The following is a 19,113-nucleotide window of genomic DNA, read 5'->3' as shown; positions in this document are numbered from 1 at the left end:
AGGAAGGGAAGGACCAATATTGGAAGGCAATGCTGGTTTGCAGATTTGCAATCTGCCTCTACTTCCTTTCTAATTCTAAACTCGGTTGAATAACTGAATACTTCTATTGTTCTGAGTACTACTAGTTAAAGCTGTCTATTTATATAAATTATCATAATTATTATTTTTACTTATTGTAAAGGGGGAGTGGGGGGAGGAAGAGAGGGAAAGAAACATTGATGTGAGAGAGAAACATTGATCAGTTGGGCCCTGATGGGGGCTGAACCTGCAACCCAGGCATGTGTCCTGACCAGGAATCCAACAGCAACCTTTCACTTTGCAGGTTGATGCCCAGCCAATGGAGCCTCACTGGGCAGGGCTAAATGATCATTATTTAATCTTCATATAGTCAGGAAAATGCCACAGGTTAGGAGTCAATGGACATCTAAAATTACGAAACAAAGTGGGATGTGATGAAAGCGCAAGGCACGGGTTCAAACATCAGCTTCATTTTCAGCTGGGTCATCTCAGCTGACCTACTATGGTAGGCGAGTAAAACCTCAGAAAAGTATTAAAAAATTTCTTTGGTACTTTGAGGTAATGATATATTTGGGTAAATTGTTTGATAACAAGTTTTTAAAAAAAGTCATTGTGGTTTCTTAAAAAATATGTGTTATTTTTAAAAAGATATTTGATTAAAAGAGTGTGATTAAATTTTTTAAGTCTAATCTATTAGATAAATAACTGCTTAAACTCTCAGAAAAATTTTATCTGTGAGATTTGTAAGTCTGAATTTTAAGTGTTTGAGGTATCTGAGGAGTAAAATACAGTAAATTCATAATTGTGGTTTGAAATGTCTGACTGGACAAGGAATCGTGGTAAGGAATCTGATTAATTATGTAGGAGGTATTGGCCACTGAAGAAATCCTCATTCATTAAATTTATGACCTGCACATTAATCAAAGAATGGATGAAAGGCGTGTTCCATTTGCTTTATAAAAAGATTTATATATATAAAAGGACATTATATATAATATATTATATATATTATATATAATATATTATATATATAGGATTTAATATATAAAAGCAGAAAGTACAATATAAAAATAATATATGTGTATTGTGCTTAATGGCTTAAAAATAGCAGGTGTAAAAATGAAAACCTTTAACATAATGGATATTGATTAAAATTAAAGTGTTGGGACTGTTCCTTGCACACACAAAAACATACTCTGTCTTTAAAAAAACACCAACAGATATTATTTACCCCATTTCACAGATGAAGAAAGGAAGTCACAGAGTAGTTAAGTAATTTGCCTCATGTCCCACAGTGGGTCATACGGCTGGGATTCCAACTGAACTTTCCTACCCTCTCTCTGTTAAGGCTAGAGTTCTATTTCTAGGAAGGAGCTCCAGGCCTTCCTGAATCCGCAGCAGGTAGGAAGCCGAGGTGCAGGGAAACTGTCTTTCACTCTGGCTAGAACTGAGATACCCTGGCTGAATGCTTCTGCAGTGAGAGCTTCCAGGACTCCTCACATGAATAATAGAAACAGATGCCATATTTTTTAACTAATTTGTTTTCATTGAAAAATTAATACATACACATAATAAAAAATCCATGAGCCCTGGCTGGTGTGGCTCAGTGGTTGAGTGCTGGCCTGTGAATCAAGGGTTTGCTGGTTCAATTCCCACTCTAGGGCACATGCCTGGGCTGCGGGCCAGGTCCCCAGTGGGGGCTGTGCTAGAGGCAACCACACATTGATGTTTCTCTTCCTCTCTTTCTCCCTCCCTTCCCCTCTCTAAAAAAATTAATAAAATCTTTTTTAAAAAATCCATGAAAATTTAGAAAGTGTTAGAAGAGTCTGTGAAAACAAGTTGTTTCAATGTTCCTCACTTCAAGCAAAAGAATAAAACAAAAAACTGGCAATACCAAGGGCTGGTGAAAAATGTGGAGGAACTGAAATTTTCATACAATCCTGGTAGGGATAACAAATGGTAGAGCCATTTCAGAAAACACTTTGAGTAGGGTTAGGAATAGAGAAGAGTATAACCTCAACTGTGTAGAAAGTGTTGGTACATTTAAAAAGCTCAAGAAGACAATTTGCTAATGTGTTGAGCATGTGGTAGGTGATTTTATTTTATTTCCTGTTAGCTTCTGTTGTTTCTTAAAAATACCCCAAAATTGTTATTGTGAAAGAAACATTCTAAGGTTAAGGGTACTCAGCAGATTCCCTTGACCCTGGATTTCAGATTCCTGGTGGTACTATCTTAACAATCTTCATTTGTGGGTTTTGTCTCCCAAAACCATAAGCCATCACATTTTGAAATAAAATGCAATATTGTAATGTTGGAATACATTAGAAGTTTCCTTAGAAATTAAAGTATGGCTCTGTTTATACTTCTGTTGTTAAAATTTACACTTTTCAAATTGAATTTATTGGGGTGACATTGGCTAATAAAATTATATAGGTTTCAGGGGTACAATTCTATAATACAACGTATTGTGAAGTTCACACTTTTAAATATGAGACTGAAGACTCTTAAGGCTTCACTGTCCAACACGGTAGCCACTAGCCACTGGCTCCTGAGCATGTGAACTGTGGCCAGTCCCAACTGAGAGGTGCCGCAAGTATAAAATACATGCTAGATTTTGAAGACTTCGAATTAAAAAGGAGGAATATAAGATATAGTGTCAGACTTTTTTATATTGATTACATGTTGAAATAACATGTATATGTAAATTAAATAAAATATATATTAAAATTATTTTGTCTGTTCTTTTAGTGTAATTGATCTCATTACTATTATCTGTTCCTTTTACTTTCTCAATGTGGTTACTAGAAAAACCTAAGTTCCATATATGGCTCATATTATCTTTCTATTGGCAGAGCTGCTTTAAAAATCTGTTCTCAGTCTAGCCATTGAGCCTCATATTCTCTCTCATGTTTGCACACGAATAAACAATACCCCTCCCTCATTCCCATTGTAAGACACTGTGCCATTTTCTGCTGACTTTTCTGCTGTGATTGCCTCGGGTTGCAGTACATTTCTCCACGTTAATTCACGTTTAAATCCTATTGATCCTCAGGCCCAGCTAAACTGTTGCCCTATCAATGATGCCTTTTGTAGTAACAGGGATCCTGCCCATCTGTGTGCAACAGAAACCACAGTTAGATACCTCAGTCAAACAGGTGTTTCTCCTTCTGATGAGTCCGGGAGGGTCAGGCCAGGAGTGGGTGCGCAATTTTCCTAATGTCCTCAGCCTCCAAGCTCTTTTTCGCCTTTCTGTTTCACCATTCTTGGTGTGAGGCTTCTCTCTTCGTGGTCACTTTACAGTCACAAGACAGCGGATGCACCTCCAGCTATAAGTCTGCGTTCTAGGTAGGTGAAAAGGGAAAGAAAGGAAGGAGCAAAGCTGACTTTGTTCAGAGGTTGTCAGCAGACTTCCACTTGTATCTCATTGGCCAGTACTATGCCAAGTAGATACCCCATTTTGCAAGACAGAGAGAAAAATACAATTCTTTTTGGTTTTGCTATTATTTTTATTCTTGTTGGCTTTGGTTTTTCTTTTTCTTTTCTTCTGGAAAAAATGCTGCAAGGATATATTAGTAAGGAAACGGGGATTCTAGTAGTGCCTGCCCACATCTTTGATTTTACTGGTCAAAATTTATTTCCCCGGGTGGTGCTGAATACACACTGAAAATTCTTACTGTTTTTGCTTCCCTCTTCCTAGCTTCCAGAGGGAATTTGTTTCCCTGGTAAACATAGTTTTTCTTCAAGCAGGAACACAGTAGCTTACCACATTTTAGATTTCCTTAACTACCTTCCCATTCCAGTGCTGCACTGGGGTCTTTTCACTCATTGTGCACAGTGCCTACAGTCTAAGAGCTTTTCAGGGGCTCAGATATTTGACACCTGAAAAAAACGTATTGATTTCTGAATGCACAAAGAAAATGGAAATATAAAATCATTATATTTAATTAAATGCTTTATAAAATATATAGTTGTATTCAGTACATTTTAAATTCAGTATTGACAAAACTGTTGTTATGTTCGAAATTCATGTACAGATTATGGTCTCATTTGCCCGAGTATGCATAATGATTAAACAGAAATCATACCTGACTAGAAATTAAATGATTCACTCCTAGCTTTAGTGGCCATTACAGTTGCTTCCCCAAGCTTCTTTCCAGCCAGGCTATTGCTCCAAGCCTTTCACAGTACAACTGTCCCCCTCTTGTCTGCAGGGGACACGTTCCTTCCAAGACTCTCAGAAAAGGTCTGAAACCACAGATAGTACCAAACCCTGTGTATACTATTTTTTTCATATACATACATACCCTTGATAAAGTTTAATGTATAAATTAGGCACTGTAAGAGATTAACAACAATAACTAATAATAGAACAATTATAATGTAATAAAAGTTATGTCAAAGTAGTTTCTCTCTCCAAATATGTCATTGTACTGTAGAGCAGGTCCTTGAATAATGTTGTTTTGTTCAACTTCATTTTGTTATAACATCGATGAGGAAAAAAAATGGCCTCCTAGCTGGGGCCGCTGTCCGAGTGGAGTTTGCATGTTCTCCCCATGTCTGTGTAGTTGACCACAGGTAACTAAAACCGTGGAAAGCAGAACTATAATAAGGGGGAAGACAACTGTCTCTGTAATTCTAAATGAGTGACTGAGTTGGCAATGGAGAGGTCTAATCCATTTGGGCCAATGAAACAGGGATATAAGTGTACTGGCCTTCTCTGCCCACCCCTGATAGTTGTGAACAAGGGAGCATTCTGACTGTATTGCTGCTGGCAGCCTATCTCATAACCACAGAGAGAGACCTGGGCTTAGGACAAAGTCTACAAAATCTGGAAAGTTTGTGTGTTGAACACTGAGAAAGGTCTCCCTATCGCGGGGTAGGGGGAGTTCAAATGTGAATACTTTGTTTTGGCTGATCAAGCCAGCAGCAATCAGCAGCAAGGTGGGCACACTTTGGGCACAAAACCTGCAGACCAGCCGCTTCCCTGGTGGCTTGACTCCACTGAGCATGGAATTCTTACTTCAGGAGGAATCATGCCTGCTTTACCTTGGGAGCTTAGCATCCTGCCTGGCCCCTTCCCTGAGCATCATGTAGGGAAAGTTTTTTTTATTTTATACTTTCTTTCTCCTTTTCTAGCAGCTGTGGGGAGCAAAGCCTGTCTTCCTGTTGCCTATTCTGAAGGCAGAAGCCAGGAGCTGTACCAGCATGGAGAGCCCAGCTTTGGGACAGGAGCGTGCGTGAAGGTAGTCAGGACGTCTGCGCACTATGCCGCAGCTCTGTGGAGCACGCAGGCCTGCCCCACTCCTCCATGTCCTGGTGAAATGATTAGTCCGCAGTAGCAAGCTGTTTATTTGGAAATTTCTCTTGTCCTTTGCCTGCTTTCCACCTTGAGCACTGCACGTACCCTTGCATCTGGCAATAGCCTTATACTTATCACATGATCAGCAATAGTGTACCAAGTATTTTACAGGCACCACCCATTATGGGGGAAGGAATGGCAGAGTGGCAGCTTAATTTCAGGCCTTGGCTAGGTATTCAAAGAATGGCCCTGCACTTGGCTTTTGGTCTGAAGTTTGCTGAATTGTGTAATGATCATTCATGCTAACTTTTGCCTCCTGGCATTTTCCTCTTGGAGAGCTGAGGTTAGAAAATGAGTCATTACGTTCCCAGTATGGTGGAAGAGCTGTACGGGAATGGGTATGAGGTTTCATCAGCCTTCCTGATCTTTCTTTCCTCTCAGAGCCTGGTCCTGAGCTCACCAGCACTGACCAAAAGAGGGAAATTGCAGGGCCCCTGGAGGGGAGGAGAGGTGGCGGGAGTAAGGAGCGAGACTCGGACACTAGGCAGGAGAGCTGCTTGTTGTTGGATATGGTTTTTACCTGCTGCTTTGAGATAAGCAGGAAGTCTGAAAAGTGAAAACACGTAGTTTTTGTTGTGCTTGCTTGGACCTTGGGAAACTAAGTGATAAAATAGCAGAGTAAAGCCAATGAAACTCTCTTTGAAGCACTAATACATTAACACTAGTTGCAGATTGCAAGATGATTCTGTTTTAATTCAGCGCCTTCAGTGTTGCCACTTTTGCTTACAAAGAAGTGAGATAAATGGAGGCAATGAAACAGATTAAGTAAATTGTTACGTGGGAAAAGTCTGAGTTCTCATATGCTTTCAGTTGTTTTTGGTCTGTTGATCATAGTGACTGATACTAGCATCTCGTTTTCATAAGTGGACGTCATAATGTATTTCTATTTAGCAATTAGGATTACAATGTAATGCCAGGTGGGTAATATAGAAAGTAAGTACAGATTTGCTCTAAGACTACTTTTATTGGTCAACAGCATGATGAGTAGTAAAGGAAATATTGCTTGAAATATAATCATGCAAATGGAAGCCATTCCTATATGTTTCAAATGGATTCTTTGTAGGAAAATAAATCTGTCATCATTTACATCAAATTATTTATTAAATTTCCACTCTTCTACATGGCTAGGAACTTCACAATTTATAATCGACACAAATTTATTAAGTGGCAGCACGGTGTGGGATATTATTCTGATCACCTCCTATTCAGCCCATCATTGAAGGAGGGATTTCCCACCCTAACTGAAAAGGTGGCCAAGCACGCCACACCAGCACTGGACAGATGAGAGTGACAGCAGTTTATCAGTTATGGATCCTCACACCCTCTGAGAGGACACTGCATACACGGAGGGTCGCCTGGGGGTCAAGTGAACACTCGGGGACTGTGGGAGGCAGGCTTTGTAGCAACATGAGGTAGGGTGAGCCCTGGTCCCCATGGGAGGATGTGACTGGCTTGATGGAAGAGTTTTATGGGTTGGCAGGGAACTATCATATTTTGACATGTAAAAGGAGCACTTTTTTGCCCAAAATTTTGAAGGAAAAATAAGGATGTGCACTATACTTGTGTTGTACCTGAAATACCTTGTATCTGCTCTTGTGTTTTGTAATTATTTATTACATAAAATTTCTTGTACCATAATATGTCAAAAATAAATGCTAAAATTCCTTTATAATACAAAAAACCAAGTATCTAAATATAAGTAAATTAAAACATCAAGACAAAAGACTTTTTTCCTAAAAGTTGGGGCCAAAAACCTGGGTGCGCATTATCCACAGCGGAATACGGTAATATCCATTAGGCTGAGGACCAGGTAGAGCACAGCTGTTCTGGCTAATGGGGGAACCAGCCAAGTGGGGAACCTTTCCCACCGGGTGGGACTGTCTGGCAAAGCAGGGAGCTCTGGGGCCCCCTGAGGCTCAAAGCTGTCAAGGCAGCATGGGAAATGTTAGGTCTTACACTGCACATACGGAAGAGTGAGACGTGGCTCCTGACAGCAAAGAGCTTGGATTTTCTGGGCTGGGATGGGACTGGGGGTTGGGGGCTTAAGAGTGTCAAACTATTATATTATAAATGGTTCTGACTGTAAACACAGGAGGACTTCTGAGGATATTAGATACAGTAATTGGTGAGAAAGCTTTTGTTTCTGTTTAAAGAACATTCAACTCATTTGTTCAACATATACTTATTGAGGGCCTGCTCAGGCAGTCCAGGGTGCAGGGTAAAAAAGGAAGCAGGCCTGGCCTGTTAGGCTGTCTGGGCCAAGTTGAAGGTGGACTATGGGGCAGTGGAGTCCCAGCAAGTATTTGACAGAGGACTACCATTCACCAAGGGCCTCAAATGTGGACTTTGGACATAATCTCCAATGAGGTAAAACCACCACAGAAATATACCAATGGGAGAAAAAAATGTTTAAGTTTTTCATTGTTATAAACACTTAAAGTATAACACAACTGCAATACATTTTTAACATTTATTTTTAAATATACTAGGACCTTAAATCATGGAAGTAGCTCTGATGTCCCTTAACTTCAGGAATGCTGAGCTGGCCAGATTGCTCCCCGTGGCTCCATCTGGCCACAATCTGATTGGCTCTTCGGGGCTCACCCCCAGATGCCCTCCTCTTTGTCCACGCTGAGCATTCCCATGCCGGTGCCCCTGGAGCACTTGGGGCTTGCTCTCTCCTGTGGAGCAGTTGGTGCTTAATGCTCTGACCGACTGGGCTACCCAGCATGTGCTGGCAGGCACAGAAAGGAAAAGAAGTCTGTAAATTACTGAAGGGAGCATGATGTTCTTTCCAGTACAGGACAGTCATTTTGGGGTTGTCCAGGACGAATGTGTACCCCCGGAGATATTTATCGGAGACTTGTTTCACCTCTTGTACTTGGCAATAAAAGCACACAGATGCATACCAGCATGTTCTCAGGTTTGTTCTAATTTTATAACCCAAATACACTTTGAGAGAAAAGATAGAGGGGTGTTCTTTGACACCAGGAAATTCATCATGACTTAACTTTCTCTTCCTTAATGAACGACTTGTGCTGTGTGTTATTCCTTTGTGACACACCAAATAGTTTAGCTGGGAAGATATAAAGAGAAAGAAACCTCACCGTATCTTCGGGAATCAACAATGACAACAACAAAAAACAAAAAGAGAGAGAAGAAAAAACCTTTCATGGATACAATTATCCCAGTTGGCAGCAAGGAAGTCCAAAAGTCCTAATGTAAAATGGCTGTACAGATGAGCCCAAAGAGTTCTAGCACAATCAAATTAGTAGTTTGGTGTGTGTGTGAGGGCAGAGTAGATGTAGGTAAACGTCACCATCAGTCATTCTGAGAACTATTTGCAGAGTCTCAAAGACAACTGTAATGCCCTCACAATGACCCCGTGGGTAACGATGTTCTCAGATCTGGACATCAGGAAATCTGTAAGTATGTACTTGATGGGCTAGAAGAAAGCCATGCTGATCCCAAATGTGATTATGAGTTCAGCTGACACCTTAATAGGAAAACAAAAGATCTAAAGTCTGTTAGAGTCACTAAAGCATATAATGTCCTGGAACAGGGAATCACTGTACTGTACATTCTTGCAGGAGGTGTAACATTTCAGATGTGTTCTTTCAGGCTGGAGGTTATTTGGGAAATGAGTGTACGAGAATCATGAGACCAGCAAATCACCACTCACATCCTGAAGAAATTCTGACTTCATCTTTGGACTGTGGTTTTTTTTGGAACCCTGAGTTGCTTTTGAAGTATAATAAATGCTTCAAATCAACCAAAGGGGCTCTCATATGAAGCTTGGGGAGATAGAAATGTGAGATTAGAGGATACTAGACGCTGACGTAATGTGGGAATTGCGAAAACACAAGTTTCATCCCTGGATCTGTTAGTGCTGGGGCTTTGCTCCTGATCAGCTCAGTGAGCTTGTGAGCATCGAGGTCCTTGTACCTGGGCTCACTCCCGGGAGGTACCATGGTTTCTGTCTTCTCTCTCATTTATAAAAATGTACTGTCTTGAATCTAAAGTAGCTATATGAAAGAGTAATTACATGGACAAATGCACATGTAACTTCATTTTGTTTTACATTATTTGTTTCGCATAATTTTTTGTTTTACACTCAAGCTCCCTTATCAGCCAACTTACCCACTGTACACTGTTTGCAATTGTCACCTCAGGGCCAGGACTAAACTGAGGTGAGTGAGGCACTCAACTTGGGTAGAAACTTTAAGAGGATGCCAAAGAACTAAGCGGTCAAGGTAAATGATAATTTTAATGCAGTGTTTTAACAACTATAAAGGACCCAGGGACAAAACCAAGGGGGGCAAGTGGAATCAGGGGAGGAAGGTAGGATGGCTGGGGTTGGGGGAGGGAGTGGTGTGAGGAAAAGACAGACAACTGTACTTGAACAACAACAACAACAGCCACAACAAACCAAATTGCCAAACCATGGCTCGCAGGTCAGCTGCCAGTTTTTGTAAATAAAGTTGTTTGGAAGCAGAGCCAGGATTTGGGCACGGAGACTGAGGCAGGATCACCCAAGTACAGCATCAGATTCTGTCTGTGTTTGTATTTTTATTGTTTATCATGAATTTTGGGGCATTAATTTTGGTTTTAAAAAATTATCCCATGTAGCTAAATTGCCTTCCAACCTTCCTCCCACTCCCATCAATTTTGGCAGTGACCAAGGCATGCTAGATTAACATCAACTAATGTCTAGTGTACAAATCTGCCCCCTTCCCCCCGCAGTCAATGCTTTCCTGCTTCTTAGGGGTTTGATGATCAATCTCACACCTTGTTTCCCTATTTTCCTGTCTTTCCCAGCTCACAGTGAGGTTGATCCGATCACTGGAGGTCATTTTCTTCTATCCATACATACGTAGTTATTTTTAACATCCTTTGCTTCTTCTCTTCAAATTATCAGGCAAATTTTTACTTAGGATATTAGAAAAACTGATTTGGAGGTGAAAGAATACTTTGTAAAGAACCTGTGTCCATAGGATGACCTTGGCCCAGTTCCTTAGCTTTGATGGAGCTGCTGCCTCCATTTGTTCCGTAGGTTAGTTTAGCTGACTGAACTTTAGCTTTCCTTCAAGCTGTACAATTTCTGGTTCATAGGTTATGTATCTGAAATGGTCTTGAGAGCACCTGAAGGTTCAGTTAATCCATTTATAAATTAAGTACTTATATATCATACATGTACACTAACACACAAACACATCAGTTTTTTAAAATTACAGTATTGAGACTTCTGGTCAAGATGGTGACATAGGTAAACACGGCCACCTCCTTGTGCAACCACATCAAAATTACAACTAAACTATAGAACAAGCATCACTCAGAACCAGCAGAAATCGAGTTGAATGGAAGTCTGACAACTACGGAATTAAAGAAACCACATCCATCCAGACTGGTAGGAGGGACAGAGACATGGAACAGGCTGATCCCACACCCATGCATGCTGGATAAAAATTCAGGAGGCATGTCTTGGGAGTGAAGAGCCCCAACCCCACACCAAGCTCTCCAGTGCAGGGTTCCTATGCCAGAAATAAAGTCCCCATAACTTTTGGCTGCAAAAATAGGCAGGGGTTGAGTTGGTGGAAGAAACTTCTCAAGTCCCAAGCAATTCCTCTTAAAGAACCATACACGGACTTATTCAGACTCAGTCCTTCTGAGCTACAGTACTGGGGCAGCAGCCTGAAAGGCACCAGCGACATACAAGGAGGAACTGAAGTGTCTGGCATCAGGGCGAGAGCTGGGGGACAGCTTTCTCCCAGGCAGAAAAGTGGGCAGAGGTCCTTGTCCCTTTTATGAACCCTCCCCCAACAGATCCACAGAGCCAGCAGGTGGGTGCCATCTGAGACTCCATCAACCTGCCCCTACCCTGGAGATCCCCTGAGGCTCTGTCCCACCCAAGTCACAGCGATTGACAGTGGCTTTTCTATAATAGTGGCTGGTCTTGGCTCATGCTTCAAAACTTCCTAACTCCTCTCAAACAAGCAACAGCCAGCCTCAGTGAGCCCCCAGCACCTGTACCACTTGCTAAGTGGCCCTAGGAATGGCACTGGCAGTAACCAGCCTAGGTTCACATCTTGACTTCGCCTGGGAATCTCCAAGCCCAGCACAAATAGCAGCCATCTCAGATTGCTTTATAGCTCAGGCAGAGTGACCCTGGACAAAATACAGGTGTGGGATGACCTTGGCCTGAACCACCTGGAAACCCCAGGACCTGCACATCCAGTGGACAACTACAGGCTACATCGGGGCACTACCACCTGCCCCTGCAGAGCTGATCCTCCACAGAGGGCAGAGATTGGTGGTTAGTGGTCACAGCCAGTCCTTGCAGCTGACTGGCCTGGTAAATCCTTCCCATTGATCTGCCAACAGCAATCAAGGTCAACAGTAGTCAAGGCAAGGGTGTACTCAGCCCACACAAAGGGCGAACCTTGAGTACCCAGCTTGAGTGATAGGAGAGGCTGTGCCACTGGAACCTGTAGGACTCCTACTACGTTAGGCCATGCTACCAAGACAAGGAGTCATAGCAGCTCTACCTAACACATAGAAACAAACACAGGGAGGCTGCCAAAATGAGCAAAGAAACATGGCCCAAATGAAGGAAAAGATCAAACTCCAGAAAAAGAACTAAACAAAATGGAGATAAGAAATATGTCAGATGCAGAGATCAAAACAGTGGTTATAAGGATGCTTAAGGAACTGAGGACCTCAACAGCATAAAAAAGATCCAGTCAGAAATGAAGGATACGCTAATTGAAATAAAGAACAACTTACAGGGAAACAGTAGTAGAGTGGATGAAGCTGAGAATCAAATCGATGATGTGGAACATAAGGGAGCAAGAAACAAGCAATCAGAACAACAAGAAGAAAAAAGAATCCAAAAAAAATGTGGATAGTGTAAGCAGCCTCTGGGACACCTTCAAGCATTACAACATTCTCATCATAGGGGTGCCCGAGGAGAAGAGAAAGAACAAGAAATTGGACATCTATTTGAAAAATAATGAAAGAAAACTTCCCTAGTTTGGTGAAGGAAGTAAACTTGCAAGTCCTGGAAGCACAGAGAGTCCCAGACAAGATGGACATGAAGAGGCCCGCCCCAAGACACATCATCATTAAAATGCCAAAGGTTAAAAAGTAAGAGAGAATCTTAAAAGCAGCAAGACAAAAGAAGTTAGTTACCTACAGGGGAGTTCCCAGAAGACCGTCTCATGATTTTTCAAAAGAAACTTTGTGGGCAGAAGGGACTGGCAAGAAATATTCAATATCATTAAAAGCAGCTATCATTTAGAATCAAAGGGCAGATAAAGAGCTTCCAAGACAAGAAAAAACTAAAGGAGTTCATCATCACCAAACCATTAGTATATGAAATGCTAAAGAGACTTAATTAAGCAAAAGAAGATGAAAACTATGAACAATAAAATGGCAATAAATACTTGTCTTTCAACAATTGAATCTAAAAAACACACTAAACAAGAAGAACTGAGCCAGAAACATGGATACGGAAAGCATTTTGATGGTTGTCAGATGGGAGGGGGTGAAGGGATAATGAGTGAAGAGGTGAGGGGATTAAGAAGTACAAATAGGCACTTACAGAACAGCCATGGGGATGAAAAGTACAGCATAGGAAATGGAGCAGCCGAAGAACTCATATGCATGACCCATGGACATGAACAATGGTGGGGGTATTGCCTGAGGGAATGGGGGTGCTGGGTGGAGGGAGGCAAAGGGGGAATATATTGGGACAACTGTAATAGCATAATCAATAAAATATATTGTAAATAAATAAATAAAATTAGAGTATTACATTTGCTGAAATGAATTTTTAAAAAAATCTTATTTAATGGCCTATAAGTGGCTGCTTAAGCATGTCTAATAAAAAATACAGGATTGTACCTAAAGAAATTTACATCAGAAAAGAGCCCAAACTACTGACATGTTATCCTGTGTATACATAAAGCACATTAACAGATACACCTTCAACAGTTTTCTATTAAAAATGTTTATTAAATAAGTAAATACAGCACAAAACAACACTAAAACATTAAAGGTCCCATAGTTATCAGACACATTAAAAGTCATCCATGTTCAATTCAGTTTTTAAAAAAATTGCTTATATTTAAGTCATCAATATTTAATTCTAATAGGGAATTTCCTTGAATTTTGACGGAATGCCTGAGTGAGAATGTGCAAATTACACAATCCCCATGGAAATGACCCTGTGACCCCTGTATTGTATTTAGGTCAGTTTGGCCAGCAGTGACCACCTCTCCCTCCTCTATGTGAATGCTGTGAGAAAGAAGAATTTGCAACCCTGATGAGAGTTGGGGGTGGGGAAGTGTGAGAAGCAGAAAAGGGCAGTGAGCCAGGAAGGCCTGTGCTAGGAAGCTCCAGGCTTTCTGAATCCACGGTGGCTGGGCAGCCTCAGAAAAGCAATTTTAAATTGCCTGCATGCCTGGCGTGGCAGGGTGGGTCCATGTAGCTACTACCTCCTCCCCTAACTTCATGGGTGGGCACTTTGTATTTACAGAAAGTGTGCACTGACCCAGTTGATAGAAATATAACTAGCTGTTCTCCAGACAAGGACTGTTTAAGGTAATCTCGTCTCCCTGTGCTCTGTTTTGCCCAGCACCAGTCTTCTCTCTATACAGAAAGACCCTGAGTGGCTTTCCCTGCTGCACTCAGGTCATGTGGCTTCCTCAGGAGGCCCTGGCCTTACTGGATGAAGGGTAACCTCTTAGCTGGACATACAAGCCCTGTTGTGAGCTGGCTGCTGCCTTCAGCTCTGGCTGCAGATCCTACCATGCATAGCACAGCTCAATAGTTGTCGACCTATACTTTTTTTATTTCACTTTATTTTTTATTGAGTTATAAGTGCATTTATCACAAGTGTGCAACTATGTGATTTTACTATATATTCGTACCCAGATGTAACCACACCCAGGTCAATACATACAACACTTTTCTCACTCCATAGTTTCCAGTGTGCCCCTTCCCAGTCTATATACACCTGACGCCCCCACCCCCCCGGTTTTGCCTACTCTTAAACTTCATATGAAGGATAGTACACAATATGTATTATTTTGTCTGTCTCCTGTCAACATAGTGAAATTCATCTGTATTGTACCTGTTTTTGGTTCATGCTGAGTTGTGGTCCACTCTATGAACATGTAACAATTTTTATACCTATTCTTTTGCTTCTTCTTCATATTTCCTTTACACTACTTAGCTTAGTAGAAAGCTTGAATGAAAAGGCAGACGGAGGCTTAGCCACTGCCTTGGTTTCCTGTGGCATCAGGGAGACTCACTCCTAGTATATTGTCTGACCTTGAACCTGGTAGCCTCAGCCACCTGACTTGTGAAACTATGCAGAGGAGCTCAGAGCAACCGTGACCTCAGGCCTTGGTTAGAGAGTGAGCGCCCATTAATTTATTTATAATGAGAAATACAACTGTCATATGTTTAGATGACTACACTCATCTATTTTTAAAATGGTTCTATAATATTTATGTAGCCTTTCTTCCAAGGAACTATGAATACATATAATAATGAGTTGCCACAACATTCTGGTAATAGATTGTTGGAATTTACAAATGAAGAATTTGGGACAAAAAGGAAGAGCTAAGGCTACCCAACATAAACTTGTAAGGAAAAAAAATCAGCTTTAACTATATTTCTGCTTTTTCCCCTCAAGCCCAAAAGGCAGAACAGCCAAGCGGTTAAGCTGCAGGCTCTGGGGTCATAGGCTCATGGGTTTAAATGTGTGATCTGCTCCCACCTCTGTGACCTTGGGCGAATTACACCACCTTCCCAGGCTTTGGCTCTGCCGCCAAGAAGAATGGGATGCTAACAGGGGTTCAATGAGCTGACAGAGACAGAGATTTGGACAATGCTGGAATGTAGCAAGCAATTTAAAAACGTTAAAAATGCCAGTGTTATTATTGCCTTGGTGTAACTTGTCGCTTCCCTCATTCTCAGAAAATTCGATCGCGTTTAGGAATTACTAACTACTAAGGCCTCAACTTGAAGTCCTGATGACAAAACAATCACTTTTAAGTTCCTGAGGGGCAGGTATTTCAAGGGAAGGATCAGTGTTGGCCACACTCAACACATATTCTGTTACGGAGACTGTAAGAAGGGTAGAAAAAAGGACCAAATATTAGTCAAAGCTTCCTAAAGCGATTAGAATGTTACAAATAAATACCCCATGGTGATTAAAATGTTTTACATAAATATATCGTGTTAGGGGCACTGGTTTGCACATCTGGTTCATTTGTGCTGTTTGGAATACTATTCCAGAAAAACAGGAAATCTGAGCATTATTAAAGCTGAGGCCTCTTCTGGGACGTTGCTAAGGGAATTTCACAATCCAGGGCTACTAATTAAAATTAATTCTACTTATTGTGCATAAATTAGGTCCTAATGAGGAGTGAAACTGCAGTAAAATAACTGAAGAATGAAAATAACCTCTTCTGAATAAAAACAAAATGAGGGGGCTTTCCACTCTCGGTTCTCTCGTTCTCTTTAGCTGCAGTCAGATAGAAGGAAAGCAGCTCTGAGAACAGAAAGATGGAAAATCAACACAAAATCTCCCATGTAGCTAGCTTACACAATCTAGGCAGGGCACATAAGAACATCTGTGAGCGGCAGAGAATGAAGTCTTTGTAGCCATTGAAAGATAAGCCACTCGAGGGCTCTGTTGGCTGAAGACCAGTCCAGAAGTAAAAGCCAAGTGCTCAGGGAAGGATGTGATTCCAAGCCAGAATGACGTGAATGTGAAAAGTTAAAGATCGGTGACAGAAGAACCAAATTACATCATAACCACTTATATCTTTCAAAGGGTACTTTTAAAGAATGACTAGAATCAATGAGTGTTTTCAAGTTCCACTCTTTTAATGAAAATAATTATTTTTACATAGAGAGAGGGAAAGGGAGAGAGAGATGATATGTAGGAAGTCTGAATATCATCATTGTGTTAGATTTTGAAAAATGTGAGAGACTCAAAGGAACTTCCTGGAAAAGGCAAATTCCAGGTTGCCAGTTCTCAGTAAGCTTCCTTGGTAAATACAATGCGCCGTGGGGCTCTGTCTCCTGGCATCGAAGGCGACAGTCTGGGTCTGCTTGCAAGCCCATTTTTTAATAAACTACACTGGGTTTTAAAATATTTTTGAAGCCTAACTTTCCAAAAAGAAGGTAATGCATTATGTAAAATCCCAATTTCTGGCTTCTCTCACCAACCCTGAGGTGCTCTAGCAATACTGGGCCAGGGTCTCATCCAACAGGTGGCAGCACCTGGACAGCGGCTGCCCCTCTGCAGGTGAACACGGCCCCGGTTTGGATACCTGCAGGCCCTGGGGGCCTTGGAGAGCACTTATGTTGGTGGGGATCTTACTGGCTGTAAGGCCTTTGGAAAATTTTTTTTAAGGCAAAATGTATCTGTGTCGGTTTGAAGGCCAACAGATGGGAGCATTGTGGGGTCTCTTGGGGGATTCCAATGGACAGGGCTCTGGTCCACCTGTATGATGGCAGCGGTCACTTCTCAGGTAACTACTGGGGTATAAGTATTTGGATAACTCTGTCCAGACTGAACTTCTTCAGGGCAGGTGACCGACCTCTTTCATTGTGTCCCCACTTTAGCACAGTGTGCAGCACCCAGTCGGTGCCTAATAAATGCCTGTAAAACGAATAAAAGCGCAGATGACTGTAATGTTCTCCACCCTCTAAATTGAGCATGAGAAAGTATTTGCTTTTTTAAAAAGCGTACTTCAGTTCTCTGGGTATCATCTCTCCCCACCATACATGAAAATCTCCATTCATCCTCATGTCCCTTATGACCCGCAGAAAATTCACCTTCTGCCAAGGAGCAGACTGGACGGGAAAATTACTGGGCCACTTCTGGAGTCCCTTCGAGCTTTTAATATGAGCCTTTCAGGGCATGAACCAAGAGTACACCAACTAACGACCAGCCGCGTTGCGGGGAGGAACACTGGGGACCTGTCACTTGCATATCTGAGCACTATAAAGCAGGGCACACCGCAGACTCCACGAGCAGTTCTTGTGCGAACCAGCTGCTTTCACTTGCTAAAAGGACATTGTTTCTCAGTGTTCCAGTGTACTTGGCCAGATTTCCCCAAGATAATGATGAGCAAATGTTGGCTGTTTATAAACCAGGGTTTCCAAATTCAGAAGCCTACAGGGCCAGGCAAGTAATGGACAGGAGTGAAATTTGCTGGGACAGTCAAGGGGAGCAGCCACCGTCTGCTATAAGTAGCTAAAGCTAACGCAGGAGTTCGGGTCCAGCTGTTGCCAGGTTTTCTTATTTTCAGATGAAGCCAGGTATTTGGATTTATATAGACAATGCCAAATCGAGCAGGCCAGCTAGAGCCCTAAGCCCTAGAGCTTTTGGAATCTGCTGTTTAGCCAGGTAGGGAATAAAGTTCCCTACTTTGTGGGCTTTTATAAAAGGCACCTAAGGCACCTTGGTGGTCTCTGACTAGCAGTAGACTATCTTCCCTACCTCAACTACACAGAGCCCCAGGATGCTCTAAAAAGAAACTATGTTTTATTTTTTTTCCCTTGGATTAATTCCTAATGAAGCACTTTGAAATCTTTACCAAAAAAAAGAACCATGTGCATGCAAAGTATTTAACTCACAAAGCGCCTGTGTGGAAATGAATTAGTAGTTACCTAGAGACAACATAACTCCTCTGCAAGCAGCTGAAACTGTTGTGCACATTAGCAAACACATGTGTATGCGTGTGTATGTGTGCCTGTCCCCCCCCCCCCCACCGCAAAGGCAATTGATATTTAAGAACACTTTTTTAAAATTCCAAATCAGGTTTTAGTAGGGTTTTTTTCCCCCTTCATCCAAAACAGTAAAGGGAAATACATTCCTGGCCCAGACCTGTTTTGTTTTGAATGTGGGTCTTTGATCCCTGGACTCGACTGCTTTCCACTCGCAATGAAGCCATAGAGAGGAATTGTGAGTAGAACAAATGCAAAGAACCTGCAGTGGCCAAAGCCAAGGCAATGGTTTAAGCCCTTCTAGCTTGGTTTACTTAATTTTACGGTAATAATAAACATACAGACAATAACGTCATTATTTCCATTCTGCCTGTGTTCTTACTTTTGGCAATAAAGTTGTGATGAAAAGTTGAGCCAATTCTTATTTAAAAATGTTTCATTTGTAAAGTGGAGATGTTAGTAATTATTTGATAGGACTTTTTGGTAGCATTAAGTTTAACACCTGTAAACCACCTAGAAGAGCATAGTAAAAGTGAGGTGGTAGTAGGCAGTATTATTGCTGTTTACTTTATCCTTTCATTTATGCTTTAGAACCTTGCTGCTCTGAGAGCTTATTGGCATCCCCTGGGTGCTTATCAAGAAAGGCAGGACTTCAGATCCCTCTCCAGACCTACTGGCTTAGTCCCTTTGAGCTGCTCTAACAAATTAACATGGACTGGGTGGCTTAAGCACAGCTTTGTAAAGTGAACTTTGTACTTTAAACTCTCCGTATTTTAAATGCCATTAAGTAGCACGCAGAAACTTGAGTTCTTTTGGGCCATCTATACTCTATTTATCTCTTTTCAAACTGCACCATTATTTACTTAATACATATTTTGAATAATCTTCATTGAAAAAAAGACTTTGGCCTAGTTCTAAACAATGATGTAATAAGTTTGACATAGTTTTATTTATCTCTAATATACTTTGAAGTAAATACTTAAGGT

Source organism: Desmodus rotundus, chromosome 2 (assembly GCF_022682495.2).
Source record: "Desmodus rotundus isolate HL8 chromosome 2, HLdesRot8A.1, whole genome shotgun sequence".
Taxonomy (NCBI): domain Eukaryota; kingdom Metazoa; phylum Chordata; class Mammalia; order Chiroptera; family Phyllostomidae; genus Desmodus; species Desmodus rotundus.
Note: the sequence above shows the minus strand (reverse complement) of the source record.